Consider the following 11,554-nt stretch of genomic DNA (forward strand, 5'->3'; position numbering starts at 1 on the left):
CACAACCAAGGTGCTACATCAAATTGCACGAGACAACAAAGAACTAACTAAGACTAACAAACCTACACACAGCAAAGTGCATGTGTGCTCATGTGCAAACACTATAATACATTAGAATTCATGCAAAACAACATAAAAGGGAACACACGCCACAGAAGGGAGTATTTGATACAGTCACATGAGTCATAGGAAATTGTTGCAGCCAGAATGGTTTGCTTCCTTCCTGAAGGGAAAGTCATATCCTGTGGCATGTGGGATTCCATATACGCTTCATGTAGAATCTGCATTGATGTCCCACAAGTCTCAGTGCTTGGTCCTTTTCTGCTTTTCTGTCTACAGCCTGAAATGGGTTTTTGGCCCCATGCGGATGGCATTCAGCTTTTTCTCTTTCAGCTACTCATGTTTCTACTTAGGTCTCAGCATGTCTGACAGACATCTCATCATGTATGGCAGCTCATTAGGAGAAATATAATCCTAGCAAAACTAAATGAGTGTTTATACCAGGAGACGGATCCTCTTGTAAGGAGGTAATGATTTCCCTGAATTACTCTCAGATGTTATTATCTGTCACTGCACACAAACCTGGCTAGATCAACTGTCCTTCTGCTAAAATGACACAATCATTCGCAATATCAGAAGGATTTCTATCCACAGAGGCCAGTCAGGTGAATTTCAGTCACTTTTTCAGTCAGCTCACTTACTCCTGGGAGGTCTGCCTCTGCATGCCATTTTACGGCTGCAACTGATCCAGAATACAGTTGCATGACTTGTTTTTAACCTCGACAGAAACTAGTACTCCCTTACCACCCCACTGGTTTACTCCTGCCACTGGCTTCCATCAGAATATTAATGATTGACCTCAAAGCCTAAAATGGACCAGCACCCATTTAACTTTAATCATTTCTCACAGCATACACTGCACCAGACTCCAGCTGAACCTGTAGCACTGCTCAGTTAGACCCACCATCTCTCAGCATACAATGAAGGCATGCATTAAAGCTTTTTAATTATCTGGTGCCCTAATTCTAGCTTTTGTTATTGGCTCTTTTTCGGTTACAAGGTTAATTACCATTGCTACATAAATTTGTTATAAAAAAGTGTGATAAAAAATGGTTACAAAAGGTTTTTTTTTTATAGTATGCTGTGACCCCAAAAGAGGTTTTAGACTGAGATTGACACTGACTTACTGAACTACTTTAAAGATGCTTATTTTTTGTTGATAACTACAGAGTAGTTTCTCTGCATAATGATATCTGCCAAATGCATAAAATGTAAACGTGGGATGCAATGTTTAAACATTAATGGATTAGATTATTATTGGTAGTCACTTTACAGCTGCATTTTCTCTACTTTTCAATGAAGTTCTTCATGATGTCCCATGGTACAACTAATGCTTTGGAAATTCTTTCGTTTACCACTTTCCTGATTGACACTTGAAAAGGAAATCCCATACATCAGAGGTCTTAAGCACTGAGTCATGACCAAGTTCCAATCTCTGGAAGATTTTTCACTAGTTTACAAGAAGGTGCTGGGGGAAAAAATGTTTAGATCTGACACTATGTTCATTATTGCTGCATTTTGCCCTTTATGAACCACCATTTAAAATTTACGTTTCAGAAAACAAAATTTCCATATATGCCACAAGGTTCAGCTAATAATTAACATTGAGAAAACGAAGCCTTGAAAATGTCTTTGGCCTCCAGAAACTACGCACCCAACATATTTATACACAAACCTTAAAACACACAATAAAAACTAGTCTGTGATGTACGAAAGGTTGGAGATCCATGCCATACATTGTTCATATGTATGATTTTTGTAGACCAGGACTGCAGCAGTCAGATGAAGCCAAGATGATGTCAAGAAAATCCTGCACAGAGATTGGGGTCTTTATTTGAGGTCACAGAATCACTTCAATGATGAAAATTATAGGATAGACTACTTTGGAATATAATTGGTTTATTCTGAGCAAAATCACATGTCCTACTATAAAAGAGTGTACACACTTATGGAGCCAGGTCATTGTAACTAAAGTTATTTTTGCCTAAAGCATTTCTACTTTTATATTTAATTGTATTGGTTGCTATAAACCAATAAAGGTCGAACAATGTTATTTTATGTATCTTGATTTAGTTTATTTTGCTTCAATAAAACCAGCCATTTTTTCAGTGGGAAAGTGTGGACTGTTTAAATCCTGGGTAGAAAAGGGAGCGAAGTTTCATATTTGATAACTCCACAGTTATCATACAAGTTGCTCAATAGCCATGTATTTAATTATGAAAGTGTGGTAATTTTTATCTGGAAACGTGAGACATGTGTCTGACAATTGGAAGCGTTCAGGCTTGAAATAACACCCTCAAAATAACCATGTAGGCACTTTCCAGAGCACAGTTTTTTAACCGGATTCATATACACACACACACACACACACACACACACACACACACACACACACACACACACACACACACACACATATATATATATATATATATATATATATATATATATATATATATATATATATATATATATATATATATATATATATATATATATATATATATATTAATACTGTTGCATTTAATGACTATAGGTAATTCACCAGTGATACAAAACAAATTCTAATACACTTTATTAGTCCATTAGGATTTATTAGGTTTTTTACATTTAGACTTTACATTCGAGGATGACTATTGTAATAGTAAAAAATATATTTCTAAGCAACAGACTATGGCCGTAAAACAAGCTTTTTTTAGTTCAATTATATTGATCTAGAAGCTTTATTATAGACTATCCAAAGGCAAACCTTGACCCGAAGTCTTCAGTTCTAGTACACGAGCATGCAACAGGGAATGGGACTTCACAATGTTCAGATGATGAGATGTCTGCTGTAGGAAAGGGTCACTTGCAGGAAGCACAAAACAAAATCTCTTCATGATCTGCTGTGAAATCACATGCAAACTGCATGACCACTACTCTTCACCACACATGTGCTTTTTTTGTTCGTCTCCAATCATATTTGTGTTGTTCAGGCTTGCTTCTATTTTGACGCTGCTTTAATTTGACTGCAGTGGGTCATTAAAGCTGATGAGTTTATTGGCAGGGAAGGGCATGTTGAACGTTTTTTGTCGCTTACAAATTAATAAATTAACATTTATTAGGGTGCTAGAGAATGGCATTACAAATCCAACACAACAAAAGAGTATTAATTAATGAGCATTTACTCCAAAATAATATCAAGATGCCACATGGACCTTTATATACAAGGCTAGTTTATAAATTGACATGCCATTTTTTAGAAAAAAAAAAGCTAAACTTCGTTTGACTAAAGCTAAATGACTGTTTAATCCATTACATTAGATAAAAAGCTACTATTTTATTTTCACATTGTTCTAAAACAGTAGTTGGTCTTGCACTTATATTGATTTTTGAATTAAAAAGTGTAGGAGGAAGTACACATACCCACCTATACACACACACACACACACACACACACACACACACACACACACACACATACACTCACTGTCTTCCTATCCTTATAAAGACCTTCTATTGAGTTTTATTGCAGCTGATCAAAATCTAACCCTATCTTCAACCTCAGTAACTTAAAACCTTTCTCGATTGGTCAACAAACAATTTCTGGTCAACAAACAATTTCCTTGTGAGGACTAGTTTCTCCCACAAGTTCAAAAGTGTTAGATGTTCCTGTTCTTTCGGGGACATTTCCTTCTTTTACCAAGCTACAAATACAGGCTCCTGCACACATACAAAGACACACACACACACACACACACACACACACACACACACACACACACACCTGGATGACATTCAATCTCGGCCTGACAAAAGAAGATTAATCATGCAGATTAATCAGCAAATACAAACTGCTCAGGTATAGTATCTGTCTTTATCATTGCCACATGCTGTGAATTACACAAACCATTTGAATATAATCACTTAGCCTGCTGTGGCACTTGTGTGCTCTCCCTGGATTAGCAGCCACAATCATATTGCCTTTTAACCAGCATTCATTTTAGGACAGGATGGGAGGACTTCACGCCTCTGTCTTCAGTTACCTGAGGGGAGGAGGTGGGGGTGTTTCTCGGAGGCCTATGCAGGACTCGTCCTTGCCTGAAGGCAGTAATCACCTACATGCAGGAAACACCATCAGTCAATAAGACTTATTCCGGTTGCATCTGCAGAAGTGTATAATTTATACAAAGATTAGATAAAAATTGGCAATTTTATCAAAAAACAACCCCATACATAAATGTATACAGCTTACCTGATAGGCATGGTCTATAAGGTTATATAAATGGCATACTGTACATGGCAACTGCCGCTGTCAAATGGAAGACTTGCAGTGCACAAATATTTGCATTGCAATGCACAGCATTATAATTCACCAAACACAAAGCTCCTCGACAACTGGACACTGCTGTACTTATTGTTCAACGCCTTTTTTTTTTTTTTTAATCTTTATCGGCTATTATAATTTTGAGAAAGTACAACTAAAGCATACAGAGAACAGAACAAACCTACTTGCCATGAAATATGCAGAATTTGAATTATGTATCATCCTTGTACCAGCTTGAAAATGAGGCTCACTATCTAAAGGCCAGGCTAAAAAAAATTAGTCTTACATTCATTATGCTTAGAGGACAGATAAGGAGCTTCATTGTCTTGCCAAAGATTAAACTCAGCTTCATGGTTTAAAATCACACACATACACACACACAAAGTTAAGAGTCAGGACTGTGGCTGTAGAGTCCATGTTGTGATATATAATGACACAGCAGATGAACTGAAAAACATTTATAAACACAGCACACATGCATCATTGGTTGCACACTCAAACAGCGTGCTCCCATCCTGGGATACACACTGTGTTGCCATGATGCAAATGAAAGCTGCCATTAGATCCCTCTGAAAAAGTCGCTGTTGAACAGGGGTTTCAGCGGTTTTGCAGCTGGGATCCTTTTAGCTGTAAAATAAATTGCACAGACTGTGTACAGATTTACACGGTAGAACACTATTGTAGAGTAGAGTAGAGTAACTATAGTATAGTATAGTATAGTATAGTATAGTATAGTATAGTATAGTATAGTATAGTATAGTATAGTATAGTAGAGTACAGTAGAGTACAGTAGAGTAGAGCATCTTCTTCTTCTTCTTTTGGCTGCTCCCATTAGGGGTCGCCACAGCGGATAATCCGTCTCCATACCCCCCTGTCCTTTACATCTGCCTCTTTCACACCAACTACCTGCATTTATTCCTTCACCACATCCATGAACCTCCCCCTTGGTCTTTCTCTTTTCCTCCTTCCTGGTGGCTCCATGCTCAGCATTCTCCTACCAATATAACTCATGTCCCTCCTCTGCACATGTCCAAACCATCTCAATCTCGCCTTCCTTACCTTGTCACCAAAACGTCCAACATGCGCTGTCCCTCTAATAAACTAATTTCTAATCTTGTCCATCCTCGTCACTCCCAACGAAAACCTTAAAATCTTCAACTCTGCTACCTCCAGCTCCACCTCCTGTCTTTTATTTAATGCCACTGTCTCTAATCCATACAACATCGCAGGTCTCACCACAGTCCTATAAACTTTCCCTTTCATTCTTGCAGATACCCTACTACCACAAATCACTCCTGTCACTCTCCTCCACCCACGTCACCCTGCCTGCACTCTTTTTTTTACTTCCCTAACACACTCCCCATTACTTTGCACTGTTGACCCCAGGTACCTCCACCTTCTCCAGCTCTTCTCCCTGCAACTGCACCACTCCACTGCCCTCCCTCTCATTTACACACATGTACTCTGTCTTACTCCTACTGACTTTCATTCCCCTTCTCTCCAGCGCATACCTCCACCTCTCCAGGCTCTTCTCCACCTGCTCCCTACTCTCACCACAAATCACAATATCACAAGAGTAGAGCATAATATAGTATAATATAGTAGAGTAGAGTAGAGTAGAGTAGAGTAGAGTAGAGTAGAGTAGAGTAGAGTATAATATAGGAGAATAGAGTAGAGTAGAGTAGAGTAGAGTAGAGTAGAGTATAATATAGGAGAATAGAGTAGAGTAGAGTAGAGTAGAGTAGAGTAGAGTAGAGTAGAGTAGAGTAGAGTATAATAGAGAATAGTATAGTAGAATACAGTAGAGTAGAGTAGAGTAGAGTAGAGTAGAGTAGAGTAGAGTAGAGCAGACCATAGTATAGTAAACTATAATATAGTAGAGTAGTATATAATAGAGTAGAGTAAAAAAGAACATAGTATAGTATAGTATAATAGAGTAGAGTAGAGTAGAGTAGAGTAGAGTATAATAGAGTAGAGCATAGTATAATATAGTAGAGTAGAGCATAGTAGAGTATAATAGAGTAGAGTAGAGTAGAGTAGAGTAGAGTATAATAGAGCAAAATAGAGTAGAGTAGAGCATAGTATAGTATAATAGAGTAGAGTAGAGTAGAGTAGAGTAGAGTAGAGTAGAGTAGAGTCGAGTAGAGTAGAGAAGAGAAGAGTAGAGCATAGTATAGTATAATAGAGTAGAGTAGAGTATAATAGAGCATAATAAAGTAGAGTAGAGCATAGTATAGTATAATAGAGTAGAGTAGAGTAGAGTAGAGTAGAGTAGAGTAGAGTAGAGTAGAGCATAGTATAGTATAATAGAGTAGAGTAGAGTATAATAGAGCATAATAGAGTAGAGTAGAGCATAGTATAGTATAATAGAGTAGAGTAGAGTAGAGTAGAGTAGAGTAGAGTAGAGTATAATAGAGCATAATAGAGTAGAGTAGAGCATAATAGAGTAAAGTAGAGCATAGTATAGTATAATAGAGTAGAGTAAAGTAGAGTAGAGTAGAGTAGAGTAGAGTAGAGTAGAGTATAATAGAGCATAATAGAGTAGAGTAGAGCATAGTATAGTATAATAGAGTAGAGTAGAGTAGAGTAGAGTAGAGTAGAGTAGAGTATAATAGAGTAGAGCATAGTATAGTATAATAGAGTAGAGTAGAGTAGAGTAGAGTAGAGTAGAGTAGAGAAGAGTAGAGAAGAGTAGAGCATAGTATAGTATGATAGAGTAGAGTAGAGTTGAGTATGATAGAGCATAATAGAGTAGAGTAGGGCATAGTATAGTATAGTATAATAGAGTAGAGTAGAGTAGAGTAGAGTAGAGTAGAGTAGAGTAGAGTAGAGTAGAGTAGAGTAGAGCATAGTATAGTATAATAGAGTAGAGTAGAGAATAATAGAGCATAATAGAGTAGAGTAGAGCATAGTATAGTATAATAGAGTAGAGTAGAGTAGAGTAGAGTAGAGTAGAGTAGAGTAGAGTAGAGTAGAGTAGAGCATAGTATAGTATAATAGAGTAGAGTAGAGTAGAGTAGAGCATAGTATAGTATAATAGAGTAGAGTAGAGAATAATAGAGCATAATAGAGTAGAGTAGAGTAGAGTAGAGTAGAGTAGAGTAGAGTAGAGTAGAGTAGAGTAGAGTAGATGTTCTTAAACATATAATTGTTTTCATTGTGGCCACTGAAGCTCTGTAGCAACCTGAGGGAATTAATCTCTGATTGCAGTTGTAATTTTAGTTATGGATTTATAATCACATTCTTGATGTCACGCAAATGAGGATGGGTTCCCCTTAAAGACCCATCACTTTGTACATGCTATTAGGTTTATTATTTAATGTTTCTTTGAATGTTCCACTCACAGTATGCATTTCTTCTAATCAAAATCATCATTGCCATTGTCATTATTATTGTAGCTTCAGGTTGATGGCATCATTCACATTTATGACATTGTTAATATTTTTAAATGATTGAGGTTTGGATTAAACCCGTGAACAATCTAACAGGCTCATAACACAAAAATGATATATTATAATATATAACACCTCAATAACAAATTGGCTCATAACACAAAAAATATATAATATTCTATATAAAACCTCAATAAAACTCATAAACCTCCCACTGCTATAGAAAGTATGGTCAAATAAATTTTAGTGTTCTATTAAGTTTTATGGATATCAAACAGCTCAAGAGCAAAATCTACAGTATGTTTTGAAATGCAAAAGCTGCACTGAATCTGATGCGAGATTTAATATGATGTACATGAGTTTTCCAATTCTGTAAAACACTTTATATCGGTAAAGCTGGTTCGTGGCAATGTCCAATGTTGAAAAATGCTACATAAATTAAATGGAATTGAATTGAATTCACCCTTCTCATCAGCAGTGGACTTCTCTGGTCTATTTTTTTCAAAATCTAATTGCACAGCAGCTGAAAAATGTAAAGCAGTCAAATGGATTGCATGACACATTGGAGCGACAGTTAAAAAGAAAAGTGGCTCTTGGTTGTACATCCAAATCACACTAAATAACACTTCTTCTGTCTGAGCATGTAAGTCGCATTTAAAACTGGACCTCCAGTACTTGACTTTTACAGTGGCTGTGAAAATATTTTTTTAACAAATAATTTTAAAAAGGCTATATAGACTCACATCTCCAATCCCACTGCTATTTAAAATATGATTATGCGTTTACTTAAGATGAATTTCAGCTTGAGTGTGTCAAAAATAACAACAGTTGAAATATGGAATGATGACAAAAGGTGTAATACGCCTTTCATGGAAATGAAGCGCAACAATTTCACAAATTGATCAAAACACAAGCCTGAAATGAGCATAATTAGGGAACACGTGTCACCGCAACTGTGGAATTATATATGGACTTGCTGAAAGCCTCCTGATCTTTTTCCAAAAATTTCTTCAATCGGGAAAAATGTGAATTTGTGCTTTCCGGTAAATGCTGCATTTGTAAAATTGTGACAGGTGTGAAGTTGTTTTGTTGTAAATGCCACATTTGTGAGACTAGGACAGATTTAAATGCATTTCAGTGAGCCCAAACATTCACTTTTTCTTGAAGTTTAACATGCATTAATAACAGCAATGAGAAAAAAGAATTACAAATTTTCATTTTGCTTTACATTAAATACTATTATAATAAAAATTCAGTCAGTCATTTTCAGTGTATTTTGTGAAGCCGGAATGCAATAAAAGTTTGTTATAAGGCACCTTGAATACACATTTTCACACTCATTCACACTCAAGTAACATGAACAATTAAGAAACTTTAAATGATGGTTAAAAATCTTTAAAAGTCCATCATGATATAATCCTTTTAAAGTAAATGGATAAATTAGACTGTCGGTTATCTTGGTTTCGTTCCACCAACGCTTTACTTCAAAAGGTAAGTTTAGTCTCTTAGTATATTAACAACTCGCACTGAATCTAGATTACTAAAGAGAAAAGCACATAGCATCAACAGATAAAATCTTGCCAAACATCATTAACATACAATGAACATTCTTTCATGTTTTTATGTGTGCTTAAGCGTATCTCTGTGTTTCTAAGCAGATTGGTTTTTCGACACAGAATGTAAGACTGTATTTTCACACACCGTTATACACAATTCCTGCTTCTTTTTTTTTTTCATTTTAAATTTTTAATGCAGAGTCCCGGTTTAATACCAGCTCTCAGATCATCTGCTTTACTGATTCAAGGCTTGCAGCACCAGCATGTGCCAAGCATTATTATCAAGCTATTAATATTCTGTAATTCTGTACAAAAATATGCTCATCTGTCTGTTACGCTCTATCGTTAGTGTAGTCTTGCATGTAAACAAGCTCTAATGTGCGTGCATTTGTAAAAACATGAATATCTGAATCGGGGGTCAGAGCTGCATAGATTTTCTAATTAATAATGCTCCTTGTGAATTCTTCCTTTAAGACCATTCAGAAACACACCCAAAGCTATTCCCATTGAAAGTGTAACCTCTCTGTAAAATGTTAGACTTTTACTGCACATAATGACTGAGTTTATTGATAACTGTAGTAGTGTCCCTACATATACATTTATGGTAACTGGCACACTTCCTTATTCAGAGCAACTTTTCTCATTTCTATATTTGAGCAGTTAAGGGGTAAAGGGCCCAGCAGTATTTGGGAAATTTAACTCGTGACCTTCTGATCAGAAGTCATCGCACTGACATGTCGCATACCCAGGACGTGTGACTTGTAATCACAGGTTGTTTTTTTTTCCAATATACAAAATAATTCTCCTTGTAAATTCTCCCTTTAAGACCATCTAAAAATGCACCTAAAGCTATTCCTATTGTGTAACCTCAGTAATATGTTAGACTTTTACTGCACACAATGACTGAGGGATTTTTTTTGTAATAACTGTAATAGTGAATCTTCATTTACATATATGACATTTGACACATGTCCTTTTCCAGAGCAACATTCTCATTTCTACAACTGAGCAGTTGAGGGTTAAAAGGCCCAGCAGTTGTAACTTAGTTGTGTGGGAAATTCAACTCGTGACCTTCTGATCAGAAGTCTCAACAGTGACACACCACATGCCCAGGAAGTATGACTTGCAATACCTCATAACAGGTTTTTTTTTTTATATCGAAAACATTTCTCCTTAATCTATATAAGACACACACCTAAAGCTATTCCTATTGAAAGTGTAACCTCTGAAAAATGTTTTACCTCAAACAATGACTGGAATTTTTTCATTCATTGCAGCAGTTAAATAAAGGCCTTTATATTACCCCAAAAACACTGGGATCAGTTAGTTCAACTCTTTCGCTCCTGCTGTGATGAAAGCCTCAATCTGCAAACTGCACCATTAATACAAGCAAAAGGGAAAAGGTACACGTGTAAATTAATATTGCATCAGTGCACTCAAAATGGTTCTGAATTCCAAAGCAATACCCTAAAAACAACAAAAGGGAAATAATAGTGTATGCTGAAGTAAAAAGTGCATCCTGACTATCCATCTTGCAGCTCAATAGGTAGAAATAAACACACATTTATCTCAAATGTCATAATTACACACCTGGATTTAAAGAATACCACTCAACCAGTTGCGTCCTAGTATGTATCATAATAATCATATTACAAAAAAAACTGTTCTAGATACAGTTTATACATAACACATTTGTCTTGCTTTCTTTTTCATATTACAGCATTTATTGCAGGTGATACAGGTCCTTACCCAAAGCAACTTACAGGTTTTTAATTTATACAACTGAGGGTTAAGGGCCTTGCACAAGGGCCCAACAGTAGCAGGTTAATGGTGTGGGAATTTCAACCCGTGACCTTCTGATCAGAAATCTAACCACAGACATACCGCATACCCAGGAAGTGTGACTTGTAATAAATCAAAAAGAAAAGAATGACTGAATGCATATTGAAACAAAGAGACAGACTCCACCCAACACTCAAATCTGTAACAGATCATGCATCTGTCGTTTAGCCATTTAATTAGACATTTCTACAAATCACCTTCGCTGCAATCATTTCTACTTTTGTACATGTGACTCTGGCATTTCAGTATTAATTCAATAGTCTTAAAACGAAAGACAACCGATGATTCATAGAAATGCATATGTTTGAAATGATTCACAGGCATTCTTAAGTAATGCATCATTTTTTTTTTTCTAAATGCCCAGCTTCTCACTCATAGTATCATCACTCTTGAAAAAA

Source organism: Silurus aristotelis (genome assembly GCF_946808225.1).
Source record: "Silurus aristotelis genome assembly, chromosome: 18".
NCBI lineage: Eukaryota > Metazoa > Chordata > Actinopteri > Siluriformes > Siluridae > Silurus > Silurus aristotelis.